This window comes from Gorilla gorilla, chromosome 15, assembly GCF_029281585.2.
Source record: "Gorilla gorilla gorilla isolate KB3781 chromosome 15, NHGRI_mGorGor1-v2.1_pri, whole genome shotgun sequence".
NCBI classification, from domain to species: domain Eukaryota; kingdom Metazoa; phylum Chordata; class Mammalia; order Primates; family Hominidae; genus Gorilla; species Gorilla gorilla.
Window position 1 is genome coordinate 68296494 of NC_073239.2, and position 27976 is coordinate 68324469.

The 27976-nt window shown below is 42.8% G+C and overlaps 3 long non-coding RNA genes across 3 annotated transcripts in view; 2 read left to right on the forward strand and 1 right to left on the reverse strand.

Moving 5' to 3' along the window:
* LOC129526654 (uncharacterized) overlaps positions 1 to 4691 on the forward strand; it is a 58475-nt gene extending 53784 nt beyond the window's left edge. The window contains exon 3 of the long non-coding RNA XR_008671366.2: positions 1231 to 4691. This is a non-coding gene — a long non-coding RNA (uncharacterized lncRNA). The remainder of the gene's footprint in view (positions 1 to 1230) is intronic.
* LOC134757169 (uncharacterized) lies at positions 3923 to 27581 on the reverse strand. The gene is made up of 3 exons (XR_010130860.1): positions 27311 to 27581; positions 21674 to 22140; positions 3923 to 4012 (listed from the first exon to the last, which is right to left on the reverse strand). It is a non-coding gene; the product is annotated as an uncharacterized lncRNA (long non-coding RNA).
* On the forward strand, positions 8451 to 10289 carry LOC101145287 (uncharacterized). Its single transcript, XR_008671367.2, has 3 exons — positions 8451 to 8505; positions 9608 to 9682; positions 10228 to 10289. It is a non-coding gene; the product is annotated as an uncharacterized lncRNA (long non-coding RNA).
* Positions 27582 to 27976: the final 395 nt, after the last annotated feature.

The window sequence follows — 27976 nt, forward strand, 5'->3', positions numbered from 1 at the left end:
ATAAATAATGTTGTAACGTCTATTTTCAAACATATATTTTTCCCCTCACATCAGTATTTTCTCTTTAGTGTAAATTCTTAAGAATCAAAGACTCTCAAAATGTCCAAGCGATTAAATATCTTTATGGTGTTTGATATATTTACTTCCTTCATTTGAATCACATGGGCCGAAGGGTATATCCATACATTTTTTAAAAGACATTTTACTTACACATTCATCTTTTAAGAAAAATGGCCCAACTCTTTTTGCCAGTATTGTTATAATCATTAGTTGGTTCATGTTCATTCTTTCTTAGGGAGTGGAGCTTCCTGTTAATTGGGTACCACCTGCAGGACCTGGGCCAGGCTCAAAGCTGAAGGCAACTCTGTGTGGACTGGCTATAAGGGAGCCAATCACCCTTGGGAGGTTGGCAGAGACTGTGCCCATTAAATCCCTCCATACCATGCAGTGCTGAATGGCCCAATCAAATCCTCTATTTAGAAGAATATATATCAGATGATTAAAGAGAAAGCTGATGACTCAGCTTTAGGCTGTTGTTTTTTCTGGAGCAATAGTGAGAAAATATCACTGGTTGTTTACGATGCTGGCTGCACATTTTAATGGGTAAACCAATGTCCCTGAATACCTACACTGCTGATCAATAATGCCTCCTTTTGCTGGCCTTTCCCATGGTTCTTTGAAATAAACTTTTATGTTGGTTAACAATTTGTGCATATTACTTCCTTGTAACCCTGAAGGAATGACTAGTAGAGCCAGTACAATAGTGCTTTACAGAAGGGAGTACCCCCTGATAATCCTGCCAGTGGTAATGCCTATAAGCAGCTGGGTCCCAAATTCACCAATTCCGAGAGTTGTCACTAAAACTTCTTTTTTGGGCAGGGGGATCAGGTTCAACATGATGTTGATTTTTTTTTTGTTATTAGTTAGAAAAATTGAGTACTTAAATGGTCCTTACTTATTTTAAGCCAAGTTCACTAATAGAGAAACTGGCCTCTGGAAAATTGGCCTTTAGTGTTGACTGCTAAGTAATGTTCTTCATTTACTGGGGGAATTCATCAATATTGACTTCAAATTATTCAACAACGAAATCATAGATTTACTGTAGACACAGTAGTCCTCAAGCTTACAGAATTTGGGAGCCCCTATTGTCTACTTGAAACTATCATTTTGTTTCTGTCATTCGCATATGTACAAGTCATGGCTAACTTGATTGCTTTGGTGTTTTCCCAGGTAATATTGACTCCAATCCAGAAGACAGTCATCAGTTAAGTAAATAAAACAGGAACAGAACATTGGTACTTACAGTAGGCATGATTTTAAGATAAACCCCAATGAGTCATACCCTTGTATAATCTCCTCCCCTTGAGTGTTGTTGGAGCTAAGGAGTTGCATTTAGTGAACAGAATATGGCAAAGATGGTGGGATCGTCACTTCCGTGGTTACGTTATTGCTATGTAAACTGCCATTATAGCAGACTGGAAGGATTGATTCTCCTTTTGGCCATGAAGTAGTGAGGTGCCATGTGACAAGAAACTGCAGGCAGCCTCCTGAGTCTGAGAGTGGTCCCTGGCTGACAGCTAGCAAGAAAACACGGACTTCAGTCCTCCAGCTTCAAGGAAGTGAACTCTCTGAAATCACATACACATGGAAGAGGACCCCAAACTCCAGACTCCAGAAAAGAATGCAGCTGTGTCGACACCTAGATCACAGCCTTGTGAGACCCTGAGCAGGGGACCCAGTTAGGCTGTGCCTCAACTCCTGACCTGTAGAAACTGAGATGGTAAATGGGTGTTGTTTTAAGCCACTAAACTGGGATGTGTTATGAAATGACAGAAATTTAATACAGTCTCCGTATTCAGGGTGGAGTGTAAGAGAGTGTGTTTAAATCTCAGCTTTGCTACTTATTAGATGTACAACCATGGCAAATTACTTAACCCCTCTGAATCTGTTACCTTTATGGTAAAATAGGAACAAAAATTATACCTATTTCAGGATGATGAAGAGGGAATGAAATGGTACACGTTGAGTCACTTAACGTGGTACCTGACACATAGTGACTTCTCAATACATGTTTTTCATTGTCATCAGAGGTTGGACATTTTAAATTCCATAATCCTAAATGTTTTTTTCATTATTTTTTCTATGTTGCTCATGTTTTGAAGATTTTCATTTATCGTATTATCTGATTTTATTTATTAAGTAATCATTCATTTTCATTTCCTCATCTATTTTTTTTCTTTTCTTTTCTTTTTTTGAGATGGAATCTCGCTTTGTCACCCAGGCTGGAGTGCAGTGGCGCAATCTTGGCTCCTGAGTATCTGAGAATACAGGCACATGCCACCACACCCAGATAAATTTTTTGTATTTTTTTAGTAGAGACAGGGTTTCACCATGTTACCCTGGCTGGTCTCGAACTCTTGACCTCAAGTGATCCACCTGCCTTGGCCTCCCAAAGTGCTGGGATTACAGGTGTGAGCCACTACGCCCAGCCCTCCCCATCTATTTCTAATTCATGACCTACATACAGCTTCTGATTAGCTTGGGGTATTCTTAATAGATTAATTATAATTAATGTAGTTTGGCTAAAAGCAGACATTTAGTGTTATAGTTAGTAGAATTTCCCTTAACTTTTGAAATATAAGAAATGAATTGTTGAACTTTGCCAGATTACCATTTGGAACCACAGTGTTAGCTGATTGATGGTAAATAGGCATTGGGTGACTTTCTGCAGCTAAGCAAGGCAATCATGATTTGCCTTTATATGCCAGCATATTTGCTCAGATATTGCTGGATGGGTGAGAATGGCTGAAAAGAAAGTTGTTAGTTCAAGTGAAGGAAGGAAGTGCCCAGAAAGAAAGAGAAGATAAAATATTAACATTATTTAGGTACTTAATGGCTGGGAATTAACTTATGAATCACAAAAGTTTTAGGAATTGTTGTGCAATGTCAGTATTTAAATTATGGTAAAATGAATAAGTATGCTTCATTTATGTTGTGTTTATAGTAAAATGCTCTTATTTTGTAATTTATTTTGTGTATAATAAAATAAGAGCATTTTAATCTAAAATTATAATATTTGAAGTATGATTGCTACTCTTTCATTAGTGCTTTATTTCCTCTTTGAATATTATCTAAAATATTGCATTATATTATGTTATTAATATCAAGGCCTAATGTATTCAGTTTCTAGATGAACACTTTTCAAGTTGATTACAGACTTGATAGGGAATTATATTTATTTAATAGAAGTCTCTTTAAAATTCTGAGAAACAAGAAAAAGCTATGTTATAAGGAACTAGTTCATCTGCTGTAAAAGTACACTGACATTTTAAAGTGCAAAAAACCAAAATACAGCTTAAGAAGTATGTCTGAAAAGTTGATGTTAAATAAATTAGATTTTCCAGGTTATACTCTATATACGCCCTGAAAAAGTTCTGCAATACAACGCATAGAAAACATACACATACTCACACAACAGACACATAATACATAAAACACCCATAGTGCACACATGCAAAACACACAAATGGCAACCCCTATAAGCATATTAAGGTCTCTGAGAAGTCCTATAATAGAGACCTACTAAGTTTTGTTTAATCACGTGCTTCTCCAATTGATCTCAGAATCCTTCCCCCACCATCACAGGTAACCCTGATTCCTGATGACTTTGTGTTCCTTGGAACACACTTTATGAATGACGGCTCTATGAGATTTTTCCCAAGGAAAACTATTACACAGGAGAAGTATAAGATGCCCTCAACGTTTATGGGTAAAAAACAGATACCACCATTAAAATAACCCATATATCAGAAACAATACCTCCAAATTATGTGAAGAACATTGAGAATTCTTGCAGGGACTGAAAATCTTTATTTCCTTCTGGAATCCAGGTTCTTTCTTTTGGTGTTATGTACAGATAAAGCCAGGTCTATCTGCAGGTGATCACTGTGCTGCTAGTCTCTGTTCACATTGGTAGAAAGATGTCGTTGGGTAGTAAAAGATGGTCATCTTCCTGCAAAATAAGTCAGTAACCCAAGGGTGAAAGCTGTGTCTCCCCCACAAGTTCTATCAGCATCTTTTGACTTGACAGCACAATTGGGAGCCTTATCCTTTCTGCATTCCTGACACAGATGACCAAAGGCCAGTCCTTAACAACTTGTACCGCTCTCTCTGTTTATTCCATAAAGAGTGAAAAAGGAATATATTTCCACACTTTAAGACTATATGGTGGGGCATTTGGAGGGTGCTTACTCTGATAATTAAAAGGATTTTATCTTCATAAGGAAATCGACATTTGCTGTCAGGATGCCAGACAACAATTCTATAGAAGCTTTTCTCTTTTTTTATGATTGATATGGTTTGGCTGTGTGTCTCCACCCAAATCTCATGTCGAATTGTAATCCCCATATGTGAGGGGATGCTCCTGGTGGGAGGTAATTGGGTCATGGGAGTGGATTTCCTCCTTGCTGTTTTTGTGATAGTGAGTGACTTCTCACGAGATCTGATGGTTTAAAAGTGTATGACACTTTCCCCTTCACTCTCTGTCTCTCCTGCTCTGCCATGGTAAGATGTGCTTGCTTTCTCTTCATCTTCCACCATGATTGTAAGTTTCCTGAGGCCTTCCAACCATGCTTCCTGTCCAGCATGTGGAACTGGAACTGTGAGTCAATTAAACCTCTTTTATTCATAAATTACCCAGTCCCAGGTAGTTCTTTATAGCAATGTGAGAACGGACTAATACAGAAAATTTGTATCAGGGAAGTGGGGCATTGCTTTAGAGATACCTGAAAATGTGGAAGCAACTTTGGAATTGGGTAACAGGCAGAGGTTGGAACAGTTTGGAGGGTTCAGAAGAAGACAGGAAGATGTGGGAAAGCTTGTAACATCCTAGAGACTTGTTGAATGGTTTTGACCAAAACGCTAATAGTAATATAGACAATAACATCCAGGCTGAGATGGTCTCAGATGGAGATGAGGAACTTATTGGGAACTGGAGTAAAGGTCACTGTTATGCTTTAGCAAAGAGACTGGCAGCATTTTGCCCCTGCCCTAGAGAGTTGTGGAACTTTGAACTTGAGAGAGATGATTTAGGGTATCTGGCAGGAGAAATTTCTAAGCAGCAAAGCATTCAAGATGTGACCTGGCTGTTTCTGCAAGTGCATGCTTATATGTGTGAACAAAGAGATTATCTGAAACTGGAACTTATATTTAAAAGGGAAGCAGAGCATAGCAGTTTGGAAAATTTGCACCCTGGCTACATGGTAGAAAAGAAAGACCCAGGCTGGGCACAGTGGCTCACACCTATAATCTCAGTACTTTGGGAGGCTGAGGTGGGCGGATCACCTGAGGGTGGGCGTTTGAGACCAGCCTGACCATCTTGGAGAAACCCCGTCTCTACTAAAAATACAAAATTAGCCAGGTGTAGTGGCGCATGCCTATAAGCCCAGCTACTCGGGAGGCTGAGGCAGGAGAATTGCTTGAATCCAGAAGGCAGAGGTTGCAATGAGCTGAGATCGTGCCAATCCACTCCAGCCTGGGCAACAAGAGTGAAACTCCATCTCAAAAAAAAAAAAAAAAAAAAAAAAAAAAAAAAAAAAAAAGAAAGAAAGAAAGAAAAGAAAAAAAAAGACCCATTTTCTGGGAAGAAATTCAACCTTGTTGCAAAAATTTGCATAAGTAAAGAGGAGCTGAATGTTAATAGCCAAGGCAATGGGGAAAATGTCTCCAGGGGATTTCAGAGACCTTCAAGGCAGCCCTTCCCATTGCAGGCCTGGTAGCCTAGGAGGAAAAAATGGATTGATGGACCAGGCCCAGGACCCTGCTGCTCTGTGCAACCTTGGGACATGGCACCCTGTTTCCCAGCTGCTCCAGCTCCAGCTGTGGCTAAAAGGGGCCAAGTTGCAACTCAGGCTATTGCTTCAGAGAATGCAAGCCCCAGGTTTTGGCAGCTTCCACATGGTGTTGGGCCTGCAGGTGTGCAGAAGGCAAGAGTTTGGGAGCCTCTACCTAAATTTCAGAGGATGTGTGGAAACACTTGGATGTCCAGGCAGAAGTCTGCGGCAGGGAAAGAGCCCTCATGAAGAACCTCTACTAGGGCAGTGTGGAGGAGAAATGTGCGGTTGGAGCCCCAACAGAATCCCCACTGGGGCACTCCCTAGTGGTGCTGTGAGAAGGCAACCATCCTCCAGACCCCTGTAGGGGTGGGTTGCCCCTACACACCTGTGGGTCTTTCTCGTAAGGTGGAACGAGAGACTTAGGAAAGAAAAAGACACAGAGACAAAGTATAGAGAAAGAAATAAGGGGACCCGGGGGACCAGCGTTCAGCATATGGAGGATCCCGCCAGCCTCTGAGTTCCCTTAGTATTTATTGATCATTCGTGGGTGCTTCTCGAAAAGGGGGTTGTGTCAGGGTCCCAAGACAATAGTGGGGAGAGGGTCAGCAGACAAACACGTGAACAAAGGTCTTTGCATCATAGACAATGTAAAGGATTAAGTGCTGTGCTTTTAGATATGCGTACACATAAACATCTCAATGCTTTACAAAGCAGTATTGCTGCCCGCAGGTCCCACCTCCAGCCCTAAGGCGGTTTTTCCCTATCTCAGTAGATGGAACATACAATCGGGTTTTACACCGAGACATTCCATTGCCCAGGGACAGGCAGGAGACAGATGCCTTCCTCTTGTCTCAACTGCAAGAGGCGTGCCTTCCTCTTATACTAATCCTCCTCAGCACAGACCCTTTACGGGTGTCGGGCTGGGGGACGGTCAGGTCTTTCCCTTCCCACGAGGCCATATTTCAGACTATCACATGGGGAGAAACCTTGGACAATACCTGGCTTTCCTAGGCAGAGGTCCCTGCGGCCTTCCGCAGTTTTTGTGTCCCTGGGTACTTGAGATTAGGGAGTGGTGATGACTCTTAAGGAGCATGCTGCCTTCAAGCATCTGTTTAACAAAGCACATCTTGCACCGCCCTTAATCCATTTAACTCTGAGTTGACACAGCACATGTTTCAGAGAGCAGGGGGTTGGGGGTAAGGTTATAGATTAACAGAATCTCAAGGCAGAGGAATTTTTCTTAGTACAGAACAAAATGGAGTCTCCTATGTCTACTTCTTTCTATACAGACACAGCAACAATCTGATCTCTCTTGCTTCTCCCCACAGACCCCAAGATGGTAGATCCACTGACAGCTTGCACTATGCACCTGGAAAAGCTGCAGGCACTCAATGCCAAGCCGTAAAAGCAGCTGCAGGGGTTATACCCCAGAGCCACAGAAGTGGAGCTTCCCAAGACCTTGGGAGCTCACTCCTTGCATCAGCATGCCCTGGATATGAGACACAGAGTCAAATGAGATTATTTTGGAATGTTAAGATTTAGTAACCACCCTGCTGGGTTTCATACTTGCGTGGGGCTTGTAGCCCCTTTGTTTTGGCCAATTTCTCCCTTTTGGAATGGAACATTTACGCAAGCCTGTATCCCCATTGTATCTTGGAAGTAACTAACTTGTTTTTGATTTTACAGACTTATAGGTGGAAGGGACTTGCCTGGTCTCAGATGAGACTTTGGACTTGGACTTTTGAGTTAATGCTGGAATGAAATAAGACTTTGAGGGACTGTTGGGAAGGCATTATTGGTTTTGAAATGTGGGAAGGATATGAGATTTGGGAGGGGCCAGGAGTGAAATGATATGGTTTGGCTCTGTGTCCCCACTCAAATCTCATAGCGAATTGTAATCCCCACATGTCAGGGAAAGGGCCTAGTGGAAGGTGATTGGATCATGGGAGCAGATTTCCCCCTTGCTGTTTGACATTCCTGCTTTCCCTTCACCTTCTATCATGATTTTTGTAAGTTTCCTGAGGCCTCCACCCATGCTTCCTGTACAGCTTGTGGAACTGTGAGTCAATTAAACCTCTTTCCTTCATAAATTACCCAGTCTCAGGTAGTTCTTTATAGCAATGTGAGAATAGACCAATACAATGATTATCTGTTTATTATCTAAAATATGCAGTCCTAATTAAACTTTCTGTTTATATTAACCCTAATATTTTGATCTTCATTTTTTTAACTTTGTGAACAGTAGAGTTTTATCCAAATGTGAAGTTTTATACCTTCACAGCTATCACTCCAATGAAGATATTTATTCTATTAAACAAAACATTTTAAAATGTTTTAACATATACAAATATATTTACAACATAATCTGCCAACTAAAGACTCCAACAAAGTTTACAGTACCTAAAACAGAATATAGATGCCTGCAATAGTTTGCAGACTGATTTAGTTCACAGTTACATCTATTGCTTTAAGAAATACCATTAATACAAATGCATGATTTACAGTATTCCCATTACAGCAAGAAAAATTAGATTTATAAAGTAAGATGTCCTTTAGGCATTTATTATGCCAAGTATATCAAGTATTTACTTTTTTTTTTCTTTTTTTTTGAGACAGGGTCTTGCTGTGTCCCCTAGGCTGGAGTGCAGTGGTGCAGTCTCAATTATGCCAGGTACTTAAATGATTATTCTCATTATGACATAAGAATAATGGTCTTTTAGTGATGAAAGATAAATTGTATTAGCTCAAAGACCACTGAAGAGCTTCCAGGAGGTTCCAAAGTAAAATCTGGCTATTCTTTATGTGAAATAAATAGAATAGCAGCAATCTCAGTGTATTCCTTAAACATAAACCAATGTGATTCCATTTATGTTCATTGGGCCTTAAGTAAATGACTTGTTACAAATAAAAATCAAATTTTAGAAACTAGTTAATACCACTGGTCTAAGTTTGCTTTTTTGGTTTTTTTTTTTTTTTTTGAGACAGAGTCTCGCTCTGTCACCCATGCTGGAGTGCAGTGGCCCGATCTCAGCTCACTGCAAGCTCTGTCTCCCGGGTTCACGCCATTCTCCTGCCTCATCCTTCCAAGCAGCTGGGACTACAGGTGCCCACCACTATGCCCGGCTAATTTTTTGTATTTTTAGTAGAGACAGGGTTTCACCGTGTTAGCCAGGATGGTCTCAATTTCCTGACCTCATGATAGCCAGGATGGTCTCGATCTCCTGACCTCATGATCTGCCCACCTTGGCCTCCCAAAGTGCTGGGATTACAGGCGTGAGCCACTGTGCGAGGCCGTAAGTTTGGTATTTAATTGCTTGCATATGTCTGAGACATTTTACCATGAAGTACATATTAAAAATTAACAATTATTTCTAACTTATACATAAGCCAAAATGCTCACTCTTTTTTTTGTAGGAAAGTTAGAGATTGTATATTATTGAAAAAGTTCATTTTCCAGGGCTTCAAAATGACCAGGGGAGTCAAGAGACGCTATCATGGAATCAAACAATGAATTTTTGTATTAACCTATGTGTACATTGACTATTTCACATTGACTAAGTTGCCTTAGCTAGAAAAACAAGGTTCTGTCATTTCTTTCCTGATCTTTTCCTTTCCTTCCTTATTCACCAAGGAGGATGGCCCAGCAGCAGCTCAGCCTACGCTTTTTAACTCACCTTCTCTATACCCTCTACCCAATGTCCACATCAACCAAGGATCCCTGAAGGATTCTTTAACAGCACCAATGTACTGACCATTACTCTACATTTTTCTAGATGGCTCTGAGGTCCAAGTAAAAGATAATATTTGCAACCAACTCACTGGAGTTGACCATCAAAACTCTTTTCCAGGTAAGGTCTCCTTCATTATCTGAGGCAGAAATTTTTTATTGCTTTCTATTCCAATTGAATTAAGATATGACAATCTTCCCATGTACATCAAAGATGACTTACAGAATTTCCTGGTGGGCTATAAGGTGGGAGTCCATCACCAACTAAGATTTCAAGATGGCATCCATAGATGAGCGCATCGGTTACAAACTGTATGGAAGAGAGCTTTTTCCTACCATAAACATTTTTTTCTTCTCAAAAAAGAGTTTGCAATTTGCAACCAAATGGACTGGAAAATCTGGCACAAAAGTCCTGGGCCTTTTCCACAAGTGTCCTGTCTGCTTTATTTGGGGCCATTACTTTGACCACTATTTCCCAATGGGTTTTGTAATGTCATAAGTTAACAAAAGACCTGTGCAAACAGGATACAGCATGGTCTGATGCTCATAGACTTTTCTGTAATTACAGGCACACTCAGGCATCACAGAAAATAATATGTATTGTGGAATCCCTCACTTGATGAATAATCTAGATGATCAGAAATGTGGCACTATTTTGGCTTTCAGGTGGAAAAGCACCCTGAATCCAGCTTCCTGCTATGAATGAATACTGACCTTGGGATGGTGGAAATGGATTTTCGAGATAAGTAAGTATGGCCATATTCTAAGGTTCCTGGAATCAACTGTGTTCCCTTTAGGTGGTGTGGGATTTTGTGCATGGGACTGGGTATGCCTATGTGTGAATCCAAGTGGTGTGATTCTGAGTGTTTGTGCATGTGTTCTTGGCAAAATGCTCACTCTTACCATGGAAGCAAAACTCACTTCTGAAAATAGCCTACTCAAATAATATGTAACACATGGAGCTTTGAGATAGACTAAGAACATGCTCCTATGTTCTATGGATCAAAATGCAAAGGTATCTGTACATATGTAAATGAAGACATTTTCGTTAATTTGGGATATATTGATATTACATAACTATGTGCGTACCTATATAGACCATAAAACAAATTTTGACAATGTTTCTAATGACAACATACTTTCTAAGCCCCAAATACTGGACATAAATATGAAAATGAGTTTTTCTGTTTTTAAATACAGTTTTTAAGTGGAAAAGCAAAACCAACACTCTCCGTTGTAACATGTACTGGCCTTTAAAAGGTTCAGAGTCAAAAACTTCTGGTTGTTCCCCAATGTGATAAAACACATAAGCTTTCTCTCTCTGGTGAGGAAGTCTGATCATCTCTAGTGTTTTGTCTTAAAAATTGCTTTCCAGGATAGGTCGGGCGCAGTGGCTCACACCTGTAATCCAGCACTTTGGGAGGCTGAGGCAGGCAGATCACCTGAGGTCAGGAGTTCGAGACCAGCCTGGCCAACATGGTGAAACCCCGTCTCTACTAAAAATACCAAAATTAGCCGGGCATGGTGGTACCACGTTTCTCAGTCCCTAGAGCCTTTCTTTCTTTCTTTTTTGTTTTTTTCAAGGAAGCGTTTTGCTGTGCCACCCAGACTTGAGTGCAGATTTGAGACCATGGCTTACAGCAGCCTCAACCTTTCCTGGCCAAGAGCCTTTCTTTTTTTTTTTTCTTTTTTTTGAGACGGAGCCTCGCTGTGTTGCCCAGGCTGGAGAGCAGTGGCGCCATCTCGGCTCACTACAAGCTCCGCCTCCTAGATTCAAGCCATTCTCCTGCCTCTGCCTCCCGAGTAGCTGGGACTACAGGCGCCCGCCACCACGCCCTGCTAATTTTTTGTATTTTTAGTAGAGATGGGGTTTCACTGTGTTAGCCAAGATGGTCTCGATCTCCTGACCTTGTGATCTGCCTGCCTCGGCCTCCCAAACTGCTGGGATTACAGGCGTGAGCGACTGCGCCCAGCCACCAAGAGCCTTTCTTAGCACCAACTGTTTACATTGTGTACTGCCCTTTAGCCTTTGCGTTTTGCAGCCTAATCCAAGCCAACTGCTGAACGAGACACGCGTCTCCGCAGTCTCCGAGTCTTCATGGCTTTGGTTGTTAATCACTCTCAGCAATAGCCAAATCCCTTCCTCCACGTTGGTCTGTTCTCCCTAACTGAAAATGCAAGTGAAGGTGGACGGTTTGCCGTTCTGAGGAGCCCCTTATCAGTAATAATGTAGCAACTTCAGAAAAGTTAGCTGAGCAGCCTAGAGAAATAAGCAAAGGCCAGAATGTAGAAAGCCTTGACTCCATGCTGCTTCGTGAGAACAGGGGTTCTTAGACCTATCAGAGCAGCAGCACCTTTTGACAGCGAACGCTTTCCATCTTATCAAAGGTGGTGTCACCTTTCTTCAAAGCAATGCGGCTGAAACTCTCGACCAAGTTCTCCGCAGCTTCTTCATCTTGCGGATCTTCTCGCCCGGCTGCGGCTCAAAGAGGTGGCACCTCTGGGCAACGCAGGGCCCCGGCAATGTCCCCAAACTGGTGGAGAGCAGGCGCGCGCCAAGGCCTGCTCCTCCTCCACGCGCCTTCCGCGGCTCAGGAGGTGGGGCGGTGGCGTTTTCCTTGGTGCCAGGCCTACGTAAGTTTTCCTTAAGGCCTAACTGATAATTCGGCACAGGAAGCCTGTATTGCTGAAATTAGAACAAAAGGCCTATGTACCTTAATGCATTCATATTTCATATTTTAAATAAAACCATGGTTTCCCACAGAGTGACTTCTACTCTAAGAAATGGGGCCAGGAGCGGTGGCTCACACGTGTAATCCCAGCACTTTGGGAGGCTGAGGCAGGTGGATCACTTGAGGTCAGGAGTTCAAGACGAGTCTGGCCAATAGGGTGAAACCCTGTCTCTGTTAAAAATACAAAAAAAAAAAAAAAAAAAAGAAAAAAGAAAAAAGAAAAAAAATAACCTGGCGAGGTGGCGGATGCCTGTAGTCCCAGCTACTCAGGGGGGTGAGGCACAAGGACCGCTTGAACCCGGGAGGCAGAGGTTGCAGTGAGTCGATATCGCGCTGTTGCACTCCAGCCTGGGCGACAGAGTCAGATTCTGTCTCTAAATAAATAAATAAATGTATGTATGTAAAGAAATGTAATATCCTGGCAACTTCTAGATAAGCTTTTTATTAGTAAATTACCTATTTATTAAGGTACAGTGAAGGAAAGAACTTGCTAAAAATTATTTTGATTCGGTTCACTCAATATTTGAATACATGCAAGACATTTTGCTATGCATTTTGCCTTTTGATCAATAAGCAAGAAGTAAATATATATTTTCATCCTTCCGGAAAAATTTTCACCCGTATTTGATGGGTATTTGTAGACTGAACATGTGCCAGAGCCAATCTGTCCTTTCTTCTTAAACTCATAGGACTAACCAGGCTGGCAAGTGGTAAATGACACCAAACTAGGCTAGATTCATAGGAATTTAAAAATGTCAACGGACAATATCTACTCAGAAACAGATTTTCTTAAAAAATGAAAAAATTTCTTTATCACCATGCTGAGTTGACATATTACCATCCTCTTCTAACCTTTTTTTTTTTTTTTTTTTTTTTTTTTGAGACGGAGTCTTGCTCCGTCGCCCAGGCTGGAGTGCAGTGGCGCTATCTCAGCTCACTGCAAGCTCCGCCTCCCAGGCTCACGCCATTCTCCTGCCTCAGCCTCCAGAGTAGCTGGGACTACAGGTGCCCGCCACTGTGCCCGGCTAATTTTTTTTTTTTTTTTTTTTTTTTTGTATTTTTAGTAGAGGTGGGGTTTCAACATGGTCTCGGTCTCCTGACCTTATGATCCGCCCACCTCGGCCTCCCAAAGTGCTGGGATTACAGGCGTGAGCCACCGTGCCCGGCCCTCTTCTAACCTTTTCATTGTAGCATCTCGAGTTGAAACACCAGAGCCAGCAGTTTGAAATACACATATGGTTTAGGAGGCTGTGTTGCTATAGGACATTTCTGACCTATCAATGGTACAGAGACAGGAACTTCCTTAGCTCTTTTGCCTGAGGTCATTTGTAGAGACTCAAGTCTCAGTGATGGGATTCGGAGGGCTGCCGGTTAATTTTCGAGAGTGGGTTGTGATGGTTATGTTTATGTGCCCACTTGGCCAGGCCATGATATTCAGTCAAGCTTTCTAGATGCTTGTGTGAGCTATATTTAGGTGAGGCGAACATTTAAATCAGCAGACTTTGACTAAAGCAGATTGCTCTCCAAAATGTGGTGACCTTCACCCAATCAATTGAAGGCCTTAAAAGAAAAAAGGCTGAGCTGTTTTGAGGCAGAGGGAGTTATACCAGCAGGCTGCCTTCCAACTTGAGATGCAACATCTTGTCCCTGGGTCTTCAGCTTGCAGGCCTACCCTGCAGATTTTGGACTTGTTAACCTCCATAATCATGTGAGCCAGCCAATTCTTCAAAATCAATCTGTCTCTCTCTCTCTACACACACACCCACCCACCCTTTCAGTTCTGTTTTTCTGGAGAACCCTGACTAATTGATGGGTAGCCTTTAATACGCTTCATTGTCAAACCCATGAGCGGCTTCATAAAAACAATCTGGGATGGCAAGGAAGACTTTTTTGGCTTGGTTCCCAAATTTGGCTTTGACCTTTGCCTAGACTTTGGCCCCTGAATTCCCCCCCTGAAAACCCTGTGACTGACCCTCAGGACCCAGCTGTCTCTGCCTCTTGAATAACACGCCAAGCTCCCTTACATAGAGCTGAGTCTGAGCCACTAGGCATTTTTCTCTCCAGCTAAAATTACACGGGACTCACTCCTAACTTTGCACAATTTAAGAATCGATTCAGAATTTAACTAGTGAGCATGTCTGAGTTCCAATATCATACAAGGTTAATTCATTAATACTTGAAGATTCAAACAGCATTTTCCTGTACTTGCCCTTTTCAACTCACATAGAGGTGACCCTGTTCTATTACAGTGCCATTTTATACAATTTTGGTCCATTTCTGCTCATGCTTTCCACTACACCCAATGCTGGAGAGAGGACCTATAAAACACTAACCCATGGCGTCACTTGTGTAAATACCGTAATCTATGTACATGATCCAGCTGTGAATGTTGGTAATAGTCATAATTATAATGCTCATATTTACTGAGTGCTCACTATGTGCCAGGCATTACTTTGTAGGTACTAAACCCTTTAATGCTCACACCAATCTTAAATGAGGTAGGTGCTATGATTATCCCCATTTTATAGATGAGGAAATTAAGCCACACCCTCAATGGCACCATAAATAGTAGATGACCCCTGAGATTGTTCAGCTGCACTGACTGGCAGCCATTCCTGATGCTCTGCTGCTGGCCTTGGGAATTTCTCCTTCTGCTTCTATCCACAGGGGCACACAGCATGGCAATCCCCTAATCCTGCCTTTGAGGATGCTACCCTGAGAAGCAGAGCCTATGGCTCTTTGCTTCCCACCAGGGAGCAAAGCTCTTCAGTCTTAGATTTTTTTCTGGCTGATCCTCTTTTCTCAGGATGCTGCGGCTTCTGTTCTAGTGTCTAATTTGTCATCATTCCTTTTTTTCCTGCTCACCCCAACATGTGGCCCCTACTTGTTTTTGTGTTATGTTTCTGTGCCCTGTCCCTTCTCCGGAGGGTCTCAGGAAACATCCTGGTGGGCTCAGCATGCTAGGGGCTGCTCTTCACCTTCTCAGCTCCTTTTTGATGTAAACTGTACTGCAAGACTGAGGGCTTTGGATAGTTGAGGCTTTTTTTATCCATACGAAAAATACACTGACTCACCTCTCCTGACTTGTACATAAGATTATCTTGACTCTCTTCACATATCTTGTTCCTTAACCGAAGTCCAATACTGCTTATTTCATTTAAGTATGACTTCAATGAACTTCTTAATTTGAAGAGTTGTAAGTTCTCAGTGATTCTGGTGAATGTTTTCTTAACTTTGAGGTGACTGTCTTCTCTTCCTGTAAGTCACTGAAGAAATCTTCTTAAAGTGAAACAAGCCTTTCTGCATGTCTCTCTTTGGAGCAGACTTCAACTGGCCCCTTAACATGCCCCTCCTTTGAGCAGAGGCACACTTCTTCTCTGTGTGTCTTTGTATCCCCTTATACACCAGGAATCCATGGAGCCCATCATACCAGGTATCCATGGAGCCCATCATACCAGGTGCCCATAGCATGGTAACTAGGAAGTAGCATAAAAAATATTGCCCTACGAAAAAGGAGAGCTGTTACAACCCAATTCATTAATTCCTGCTAGAATTGAAGGGTTAGGTCCTGCTAGACCTGGGTAGATTGGGCTGTCACTGTCGGGAGGCAAGTATAGGCAGGAAAGAGCTGACAGAGTAGGTCTGAGACTTCAGAGCAGAGCCCTACAGTCAGAAACAGAGGTAGTGGCTCCTGGTGGCCTCTGGCACAGACACTGAGGAAATAATGGCCAGGTTGGAGCCAGGAGAGGGACGGGGGACAGAGGTAGAGAGCCAAGGGAAAAGCTGGATGTGGGTTCAAGCGCAGGCTACGAGACACAGAATTATGAGGCTCAGGGACATCTATGCTGATACTTTCTCAGAGAGCAATGGCTTTTCTGAAGTGACAGGTTGACCCCCATTCTCCAAGGATTAAAGGGTCCCATTGTCCTGGAGCCAGCATGGGGGGCTCTTCATATCATAAGTGATAGTGCTGACAGCACGTTTATATTATTTTCTTTAGCAGGAGTTTAGGTGTTCCCAGAACACTGAATTGAACTAAGAGCGAGAGAAAGAGAGAGAGAAGTGAGTGAGATGCTGTTGAGTTGAGGTAACCTATCTGTGAAATACATATTTTAAAATTTAGCCATTTAAAAAGCTGATTGTCTCCTTAACATTCCATTTAGGAAAGGAAGGGGATCTGTCTTACGAGTCAGATATTTCAGTTTAGCCATCTCATTTGCTATTCCTCTCACAGTAGAGGAAAGCCAAGTGAGTTGCGTAAATGGAATAATTACATTTCCTATTCCTGGGCGACACATTTGCCAATTCTTTCTTAATAGCATTAGAGCCAGGCACGGTGGCTCAGGCCTGTAATCCAAGCAGTTAGGGAGGCTGAGGTGGGAGGGCTTGAGCTCAGGAATTCGAAACCAGCCTGGGCAACATGGTGAGACCTTGTCTCTACTAAAAAAATAGCTGTGCTCAGTGGCACAAGCTTGTGGCCCCAGCTACTTGGGAGGCTGAGACGGAAGGACTGCTTGGGCCTGGAAGGTTGAGGCTGCAGGAGCTGTGATTGTGTCACTGCACTCCAGACTGCACGGCAGAGCGAGACCCTGCCTCAAAAAAAAAAAAAAAAAAAAAAGCATTAGAATAGATAGATTCAGGAAAACCCCCTGTGTACATGCAAAAGGTAGTAGTTGTTAGCATAACTTAAAGCATAGATCTCTGGACATAATGAAAAAGATGCCACACTCGTCCACAGATTAGAAAGATACATATGTAGAGAAAATGATTTTTGAGCCTCCTTTAAAGATACTATTCCAACTTAATTCATAAACATAATGATAGCATTCCTCGCTTACTTTACAGCTACTTCATCATTTTGTCCCATCTAGAGAAGACTCATCTCTGATAGGATAACTCTCATTTATCTCCTGTGTGGCTGGGACTCCCACCCATAAACCTGCATAATTAGAGGCCTGCAGGAGATTCACATACCTTCTCTTGGTTTGTCTTTTAAAAACTCCCATTTGTTCAGTTTCCCTGGCACATCATACATGTTCTTGCCTTCCTTTCCTTCTTCTCAGGCCCCCAGGCCACTACAGCACATTTTCTAGAACTTTCCTGAGATATAATGCCTTTATCTAAACACTCTGTGGCTGAGTTCTGGTAAATAATGACAGGCATGTGTGGACTTGTGGGCAGAAGTAGGTTTTGCCTCTGTGCTTTTTCTCAGTGGGAAGCCCAGGAGGCTGGCCCTGTTTCAACCTCCAGATCTTTCTTTTTATGAAGATAATGATGATCACAGAGTCATATTATTGGCCTCCCTGCGGGCACTCAGAGGCAGCCAGCCCAACGCTCTCATGTTTCTTTGCCTTTCATTTGAAAACAACATGTAGGGGCACATAGACAGGGTCAAGATAATTTTAAAAGAAGAATTATTGAATTTAATTAGATAATACTTCATAATAACATACTTGGTTCATTTGCACAGGGTATGGCAGCATGCAAAGGACTTCCACATGTATGATGCTATATAGTACTTGAAACATTGGATCTGTTTCTTTGCTGATTATACAAGTGTTAAAGCAAATGTCTCCCTCTGTTTCTGTTAAAAAAGTGACAGAAATGGAATATTTGCCATGATCACTTTTGCAGATACCATCCTATTTTCTTGCTTTTCAACGCAGACTAAATTCTTCCTCAATCCAGTGCTCCTCCAAAGCCCCTTGTTCTTCTTCTTTTATATCCTAGCATTTAAGCTAAAATTAGTATTCATGGCCATATGCTTGTTAATTCCCTTTGCATGAAGGTGCGTTGTCGGCAATCTGTGCAGATCATTCTTTAGTTTGGACTTGCAGCTAGCAAACTCTTGGAGCAAGAGCCAAGCTCAGGTGGGCTGGCCTAGAGGACATTGCTTCCTCTTCTTTTCAGCAACAGCTTGCATCTCACACAGTCCCCCAAGAAGACTATTTGATGAAGTTTTGGCATGTGGAAAATATAAATACACTTTGCAAAGTGGTATAGACAAGCAGAGATTTTTCTGAACTAATATATAATGAGAAAATAACATTGAAATGGGAGCTGAATCCCCAAACCTGCATTGAAGAATGGCTTTATTTTTTCCCTAAGCCTTCAAAATACTGAGGTGGGTTGCATACCAATAGCCCTCAGTGGGCTATGCTGAGGGAGAATAGGCTAGCAAAGTAAGAAACAAAATGTATCATTTTAACAAAAAAAAAAATCCCCTTTTATTGACTATGACATACATACAAAAAGATATGTTATGCATATGAGTTGTGGGAGCACGCGCGCGCGCGTGTGTGTGTGTGTGTGTGTGTGTGTATTTCCTAGCTCTGTTCACTGAAAAGGTTTAGAAACCACGACCGACCCAGTAGCAGTGGGCATCCCTTGTGCCCAGGTGTGGCTTTGAAACACCATTTTTCCACTAACGAAAACTAGAGAAAATGCTATTTCTAGGTTTGGGATGGGCAATGTACAAGATGTGTCTGGAACACCTTGCCATACCAGGTAATGAGGAAGCTCTTGAAGACCACCAGGATCATGTTGAAAACACTCAGGGGTCACCTTGAAGAGGCTTCCACTGGCTGATGAGGGGGAAATTTGAGCTTCAAAAAGGATAATAAATGTAATCATTATGAAACCCATCAAATTAATTGAAATCCATGACTTCATAATGATACCTTAAAAATTGATCTCCTTCAGAGCATAATAGGGAAATAATCCATTTTTTGTGAAAATTAGTAAATGAAAAGAAAGAATCAAACATTTATTCTACTTCTGCTAAGTGAACATGCCACTGAGTAATCAAATAGTAGATGCGGGAAAGTATATTTTTAGAAAAGTGTTCCAGTGACAAATTAATAAATGGAAAAGAAATGATAGAACTAGAATGTTACCATTTTGCAACCCCCTTTGAATGAATAGATCTTGGCATCAAGCATCAACAGCTGCTATTATCACAACAAGAGAAACAACCAGACACTGCATGTCTCATGATGAAAGAACAAATCACCACCTAGAATCTTGCCAAAAGTTCAAACCTGAGGCTGACCAAGTCTCTGGATCCAGCTCCCATTTGCAGGAAATATAGAAGACAGAGGACAATCGGTATACAATCAGCAAAGGTCAAATGATGGGAGGTCTACCAGTCAAGTCGGAAAAAAAGAAAGGGATGGAGGAAAGACCCTGCAGACTATAAGAGAATTAAAAGACACGTCAAATTTACAAATGGGTAAAGCTACACTATAGTGTTTAGGAATGCACTCCTAGATAATAAAACTACAAGAAACACAAGGAATGGTTACTTAACACTTCAGGGCAGTGGTTAGCTTTGTGAGAATGAAGCCATATTGAGCAGGATGAGACACACAAGGGACTTTGGGGGTGCCGTGCAAAGTTCCATTTCTTGACCTGGACAGTGGTTTCTAAGGTGTTCACCTTTTAACAATGAATTGAGCTATGAATTCACTTTGTGTGGGTTTCTTAATCTGTGTTTTATTTTATAATGGAAAGCGTTAAGAGAGTAGAAGAAAAGAAGAAGACCAATTTTGAAATTTACATTTTATGAATGCCATAAAGGGCTTAACTAGTGAAGAGCAGTTGCGTCAAGACATTATCATGGAATGGTAATGAGCGTGAGCTCTGAGCCACCCTGGTGGGGTCTAAATCGCAGCTTTGCCACTTATCAGCTGTGTAACCCTGGGAAAATCACTCAGCCTCTCTGTTTCAGTTTTCTTATCTGTAAAGTGCATGTCATAATAGTTCCCACTTCATAGTGTCATTATAAGATTTACATGAGATGATAACGTGAACATTGAGAATACTGCCAGGCATATAGTAAGGGCTCAGTACAGCTATGTTGTTCCTTCTTACTTCTTGCCTTTCTCTCCCATTCATTTTCCTCAAACACTGTAGCATTATCTCTTTCTTAAAATCCTGTGGAGCAGGGTGAGGAATCCTCTACTAGTCCTAGCCTGTGTCTCTCTTGTCCTTCTATCCTCTGCTCCTCATTCTGTATTTAAATACCCCCAGGGAGAAATCTGAAAAGACAGGGAAGGAAAGATCCCAGCTGGGCACTCAGAATCTATGTAGAGATGAGAGAGAGGGAAAGGGACTTTTCTTGAATCCACAGCACTTAGAACAGTGCCTGATCCAGAGCAAGCATGTAGCAGACATTTGCTGAAAGGATGAATAAAATAACCTGTAGAACGTGATTTTAAAAGCACTGCTCAAGGATTTCTCTTTTGGATAAAGAGTTTGAAGCAGTCCATGGCTTTATTTTTGCCTCGTCCTGCCTAGCTGTTTTTCTTCCCTGCTGCCCCATTTTGGTGTTCATGTCTTAGTATGAGTCAAATAGTCTAAATGTAGTATCTGTTGGCAAAACATACATATTGCGCTTGTTCTTTATTCAGAAAGCCACATGTGGACTCCAGCCCCATGCCTACCAACCGTCTTGTCACTGTCACTCGGAGCTCCTTCCTGCCCAGCAGATGTGTCCACCTTCTCCTTCTTCCTCTAATGTTCTTCCTGTCATTGTTCCCGTACGTGACTCCCTCCCATCCTGTGTTCCAGTGTAGATGAGCCCATTGCAGCAAAGCCTTTGTGTACCAGCCTCTCATAGGTAAATTTCCCCATCCACTGCTTGTTTCCTTCCTGTTTCCTTCAAAGCACTTACCATGTATCTACCCATGGATGAATATTTGTGGAGGAGTCCATGGCCTTGACAACAAATGACCAAACACACACTACAAGAATGGAAGCATGAATGCGAGGTGACTTGTTTCTCGTCTCCTCCATAGCTTCCATGAAGGTACTGTGACTGTCGAGTTTACTAGTTTCTAGTTTTTAGTGGGTGCTCGATAAATACTTTGTGAATGAATGAATAAACAAATAGATAAAATGTGAAGCTTCAGGCTTGGGGTTGGGGAGGGTGGTTCTACAAGACGACCTATCAGAGTCTCATTGTGAGGTGGAGCAAGGAGATGGGGATTCCAGGACAAGGAAGTAACATTCACAACCTTGAGGAAATAGGCAGTTTTCCCTGAAAGATCTGCTTATAATGAGGGAGACCACCCCATACCTTTATTCAGAGATGGGCTAGAAGGCAGGACTCAGGAACAGGAACTGAGCCTACAGCCAAGGTCAAGGGCCTACGATGGTGAGCAGGATTGCTGGGCCTATTGTGCCCAGTGGACAGTCTTTAAGATGCTGATTCCAATGGGCATTTTGAGGTTTCTGAGAGTGAATGATGACTGAGTTCCATCAGGGGACTCAGCGTGGCCTGTCACTGACAGGGTGCTTCAGGATTCGGAGTGGTCCATAACTATAGACAGAGTATAGCTAAAAAAGCCTTGAATTTGAACCTTAGTTTTGTCACTTACCGTGTTATCCTGAGCAAGTTTTTAACTTCTCAGTGACTTGGATTCATTGTTTATAAGATGAAGATCAAAGTATGTACTTTCTGTGGTTGTCATGACAATGAAATAAGATCTTTTCTGAGGTAAACTGCCCCATCCAGTATTGCTCAAATCTGGTTGTGCATTAGAATGGTTCATGGGGAACTTAAACACTGCACACACACCTGGGCACAACTGCAGCAGATTCAGACTCAGTAATTCTGGGGTGGCCTCCAATCATCTGTGGTTTGGGAAAGCTTAGAGGTGACTATGCAGCTCAGGCAGAGTTGAGCAAGGTCGGATTGGTGTATATAAGGCAACAAAAGATGGAAGTTTTTCCAGCTACCTCCTCTTCTGCTGCCACTGCCTCATCTTCTTCTTTCTGATCCTTTTCTCCTTTTTTTCTTCTTTGTTATTGGGTGTGAGCATAAGTGGACAAAGTCACATGGTACCTGGAGAAGCAGTGGCATTAAAAACAATTAAAGACTGATAATGTCCACATATGACGTTGATTCCAGCAAATGACTAGATAAAAGCTATGAGAATTGAGGTCTTGATGCTAATTAGTCAGCTTTGAATATCTGGAACAGCAATTGCAAAGGTGTGAAAGATGGTACTGCCAGTACCTCATTTGCATAGAATGACTCTTACACATGCCTTTCCGGTTTTCCTATATTTAAAAAAATTGGCCGGGTGCAGTGGCTCACACCTGTAATCCCAGCACTTTGGGAGGCCGAGGTGGGTGGATCACAAGGTCAGGAGATTGAGACCATCCTGGCTAACATGGTGAAACCCTGTCTCTACTAAAAATACAAAAAATTAGCTGGGCGTGGTGGCAGGCGCCTGTAGTCCCGGCTACTCAGGAGGCTGAGGCAGGAGAATGGCGTGAACCCGGGAGGCAGAGCTTGCAGTGAGCCAAGATCACGCCACTGCACTCTAGCCTGGGTGACAGAGCGAGACTCTGTCTCAAAAAAAAAAAAAGTACTTTCTATTAGACAGTTTCTGATATTCTCAAACAAAACATAACCATTTTAAAATAAAGATTGTAGAGTGGTTTAATTTTCCTGCGTAATGAAAATTTACTGAGTACTTTCTGAGTACATAGCATTGGGCTAAGGACTATTGACGTATGATTTAATTCATTCATTTATTCAACATGTGTTTATTGAGCGCTGCTGTAGGTGTTAGAATATAGTAGTGAAAAAAACAGATAAAAATCCCTATGCTATTGGAGCTTACATTCTAAGGGGAAGAGACAGGCCATAAAAAAGTAAACATAGTAAGAAGTAAATCATAAAGTGTTAGAATGTGATAAAATGTTACTTAAAACTATTTTAAGTAAGATGGTTAAGGAGACTCATCGAGCAAGTGCCTGAAGAAGGAGCAGGAGTTTTACTATGTGGATACTGGGAGCCTCACATACAGGCAGAAGGACCAGCCAGTGCAAAGGCCCTGAAGTATACAAGATGTATCTGAGAAACAGCAATGAGGCCGGAGTGGTCTCAGCGAAGTAAAGTTGAGGACTAGGGAATGAGGTCAAAGAGAAAATGACCTTGTAGGTCATTTTGGGACTCTGGCTTTTACACTGAGTGTGATAGAAAGCTACTGGGGTGTCAGGGGCAGAGGAGGTATAGGATTCATATTATAACCAGATCACTCCGGCTGCAGCATTGAGAATAGATCATAGGAAGGCAAGGGTGCAAGGGAGAAGGATGCAAGAGAAGAGGCTCTAGTGGGAATCCAGGGAGAGCCCCAGTGGCTTAAACGAAGATGGTGGCAGTGGACATGGAGACATGTGAATATATTTTAGAGAAAAATTCAGCAGGATTTCCTGATGTGTTGACATGCGGTATAAGAGAAAGTGTGGAATTAGTGACTCTAACGCTTTTGTTGTTATTGTTGGGTTTGGTTTGGGGTTTTTGTTTGCTTTTTCATTTTTTCCTGAGCAACTGAAAGGATAGAGTTATTTTCCAGATGGGAAGATTGTGGGTGGAAACTGTTTGGGGAAGAATATTAAAGTTTGCTTTCGGTGACTTGAGTTTGATCCCCAAGCGAAGACATCCAGGAGGCGCTGGACCTGAGCATTTGGAGTTGGGAGAGGTATCTGGGCTGGGGGGGCATACGAGGGACCATTGGGGTACAGATGGTGTTAAAAGCCAGAGACTACATGAAATGGGTGAAGGCGGGGTGCAGATGGAGAAGTGAAAAAGTGCAAGGACCAAGCTCTACGGCACCCCCAGAGGTCTGGGGGACAAGGAGGGATCAGCAAAGTAGAGTGATGAGGAACTACAGGTGAGGTGAAAGGAAACTCAGGGCAATGTGGTGTCCTGGCAGCAAGTGTGGTGAGGATGGTGAGGAAGAGAGCAAGGAGGCCAGTACCAAATGCTGCTAGGGGTCGAGTTAAAGGAGGACTGAGAAGTGACCATTGGATTTAGTAATGGGGAGGCCATCTGTTACCCTGACAAGAGTAGAGGTGTTAAAGCCCACTTGTATGGGTTAACAGAGAAGGGAAGGGAGGAACTGGAGACAGAAGAGAGGAACAGGCAGTAGTTCATAGGGAACTGGGTCAAGAGGGTTTTTTTGTTTTTCATTTTTTAAGTGAGAGTGATAATAGCATTTTTGTGTGAAGATGAGAATAATACAATGAGAAGAGGAATTGTTGATGCCAGAGAGAAAGCAGAGCTGCTGGAGCAATGCCCTAGAGTAGGTGGGATGAGATGGGATCTATATGCAGGTGGGAGGTTGGCATTAGATGGGTACACAGACAGGCCAGCTATTGTATCAGGTGGGAGGTGGCACATGTGGGTGATGATGCTGGCAGGGATAATGAATGGTATGAGTCTAATGATTTTCCTGATGGCTTCAATTTTCCCTGTGAAATAGGAAACTAAGAACTGGAGAGAAGATATCAGAGGCTTAAGGAGAGTGGATAAGGTATTATGTGGATGTCTAGGAGAGTGGGAGAGTCCATAGACCAGGGAAATGAACACAGTTGCCTGGTTGCACCAAGCACTCATGATGTTCACTATCACAAACATAAAGTGGGATTGGTGCATGTAGTTAGGAGTTTTTCGCTAGCCACGTTTGGCTGTTCGGGTGCAGACACAGTTTGCTAGATTTAAACAGGGTTCAGGTGTTGCCAAGTGGGAAAGCTACAGAGAGACAAAGAAATAGAGATTAGATGCAAGGGGGCCATCATGATAATTGCCCAGGTAATGAAAGGAAGCTGAAAAGGGAAGATAGTGAGGGTCAGCAAAAGGTGGTGGGATCAGTGGATGGGCGCTGCCAGTGGGTTGAAGGTGGTGGGAGCAGTGATGGGGCTCCCAGTGGGTTGAAGGTGGTGAGAGAAGAGGATGGGCACTCCCAGTGGGTTGAAGGCTTGTTGGAGTTGGGACACTGGGTGGTATGAACTGGAGAGTCAGGAGGTAAGTGATCAGATGCTGGGATGGATGAAAATGAGAATATGGATGGCAAGGTGGTTGTTCACCCCCAAACATGGCTGGAATACATTTTTTTTGTTCCTTTTTGCAGTTAGATATGGCCAATGCTTAGTTCTGGCAAAGGAAATGTGGATGGAGATGATGTGCCCAGTTTCTAGGCCTGGCCCATAAAAAAATCATCTCATGCAATTCTATACCCTTTTTGTTTTCTGTCTGCCACTGAATGCAGAGAATCCAGCCAGGACTGTGAAGCCCCAGGGAATGGCTGCACTTCAAGTCAGAAGGAGCCTGGGTCCCTGAATCATCATGTGGAAGGCTCTCCACCCAGTTCAATGGTGCAATGGACCACAAGCAGGAACTTAATTTAGAATGTACTTATTTTGTTAGATTTTGTAATTAAAAAATGGATCCCACTCTGACTGAATCAGAGATGTTGAAGTCATTGATCTGGGAGGGTATGTTCCTGGGAGTGGGTGGCTGAGGTGAGATTTCAAACAAGGTTGTTGAGGAAGAGGAGTTCAAGTGACTGAGAGGACATATTGTTGGATAAATTGTGCGTGTGTGTGTGTGTGTGTGTTGAAATCACCAAGAATAGGGAAAGAAGTGTATAAGAGAGTGTGGCAGTGAGCCCAGAGCTAAAAGAAATCATGAGCAGGGAGTAATTCACGAGCAGAAAGTAGAAGCAATGAGAGGCAGTTAATGAGAGAAGCAGCTGAGGGATTTTAGCAAGGGATGGGGGAGGATGGTATGGAAGCAGTATCTGGGGGCCAAGAGGACGCCGCCCCATCTCCAAGCCCAGTGGTCAGGAGAATGAGGGGAAAATGTCAGCGCAGGAGAGGCTACGAGGGAGGAGGAGCAGCATCGGCAGGAGGAGCCCCAGGTGAGAGGGACATTCAGGGAAGAGACTGCAGATTACAGGGATTTTTCTAAAGAGGGTTTCTGAATCCAGACGCACATTGGAGGACTCTTGAGATGCTGGGGTCTTGTGATGGGAAGATGGAGACAGAATGAAGGATGTGTGGAGCCCTACGGGGAGGAGAGAATAAAGAAGTGGGGTGACCTGGGAGCCTGGGATTCTTGTGACCATGGACACAGGTATCAAAGGCATGATGCAGTTAGCCCTGGGGAACCTGAGGCAGGTGGTGGTGATGAGGGGCAGGGAGCAGTGGTGTCTGGGACTCAGTCTTGGCTGCTGTCACTGGAGGCAGTGAGGCCTGAGACAAATGGGATTAGTCCCACTTTAAGACCCTTCTCTGAGCCCATAGGCTTCTTCTTAACCCCTATTCATGGAAGGAAAAAGGTAGGACATGCGGTTGATAGATGTGATTAAGATGTGGATTCTTAATCACATCTACTAGCTTCAGCTGTCCTACTCTTGGGACGCTCGCTTTTATACATAGAGAAAATATGTGCCATTATAACTGTGCTTCAGTGGGCAAAGTAGAGCAGGCTTCATTTAAAAGGCTGCTCCATGCCTCTGCCCGGCTGCCCTGTCTGGGAAGTGAGGAGCGCCTCTGCCCGGCTGCCCCGTCTGGGAGGTGTACCCAACAGCTCGGAAGAGACAGCGACCATCGAGAACGGGCCATGAAGACGATGGCGGTTTTGTCGAAAAGAAAAGGGGAAATGTGGGGAAAAGAAAGAGAGATCAGATTGTTACTGTGTCTGTGTAGAAAGAAGTAGACATAGGAGACTCCATTTTGTTCTGTACTAAGAAAAATTCTTCTGCCTTGGGATGCTGTTAATCTATAACCTTACCCCCAACCCCGTGCTCTCTGAAACATGTGCTGTGTCAACTCAGGGTTAAATGGATTAAGGGCGGTGCAAGATGTGCTTTGTTAAACAGATGCTTGAAGGCAGCGTGCTCGTTAAGAGTCATCACCACTCCCTAATCTCAAGTACCCAGGGACACAAACACTGTGGAAGGCCGCAGGGTCCTCTGCCTAGGAAAACCAGAGAACTTTGTTCACGTGTTTATCTGCTGACCTTCTCTCCACTATTATCCTATGACCCTGCCAAATCCCCCTCTCCGAGAAACACCCAAGAATGATCAGTAAATACTAAAAAAAAAAAAAAAAAAAGGCTGCTCCATGTTCATTACAGAAAACAAAGTCAATGTGCTGTTGACATTATTGCACATGACTGCACAGCTGTGCACAAGCTCCACCCACCAGGTGAGTCTTACCTCTTTCCCTAAGTCCTGGTGCCTTGCTTCTCAGCGTGGTCCATGGGCCAGCAGCATTGGCATCACCTGGATGCTTGTTAGAAGTGCAGGATCTCAGCAAGACCCAGACATACTGAATCCGCATCTGCATTTTAACTAGATCCCCAGGTGATCCTTAGGCATGTTAAGCCTGAGGAAGCATTGTGATGCATTTCTTGTTATTAGTAGGAACAAAGCAGGTGCCTCCAAGAAGAAAAAGGCAAATGAAAGAAGCAGCTCCAGGAAAGATGACAATGTTACTCATCAGCCTTAAAATTCCAAGTTCAATGCATTTTTTCCCCCTAGTCCTGGCAGTGTATTGGATTCATGTGAACCTCATTAAAAATTAAAACAAACAAGTTCTAACTTGCATGACTCCAAAAACATTTCATTGTTTCTTTAGGGAGAAATAGATGAGAACAGACAAAGTTGATTACACAGAATAAGGACAAAACAACTCTGAACTTTTAACCTGCATGAGTTGTCAGTAGAATCTCGGAATCATAGAATTCCAGAGTTTAGAGCAGTTGGCTCAACACTGGCTACACATCAGAGTCACCTGGGGAACTTTCCAAAAAGTACAAAATATTAGTGCTGAGCCCCAATCCCAGATATTCTATCTGAGGAAAGAAACGGGCATCAGGTATT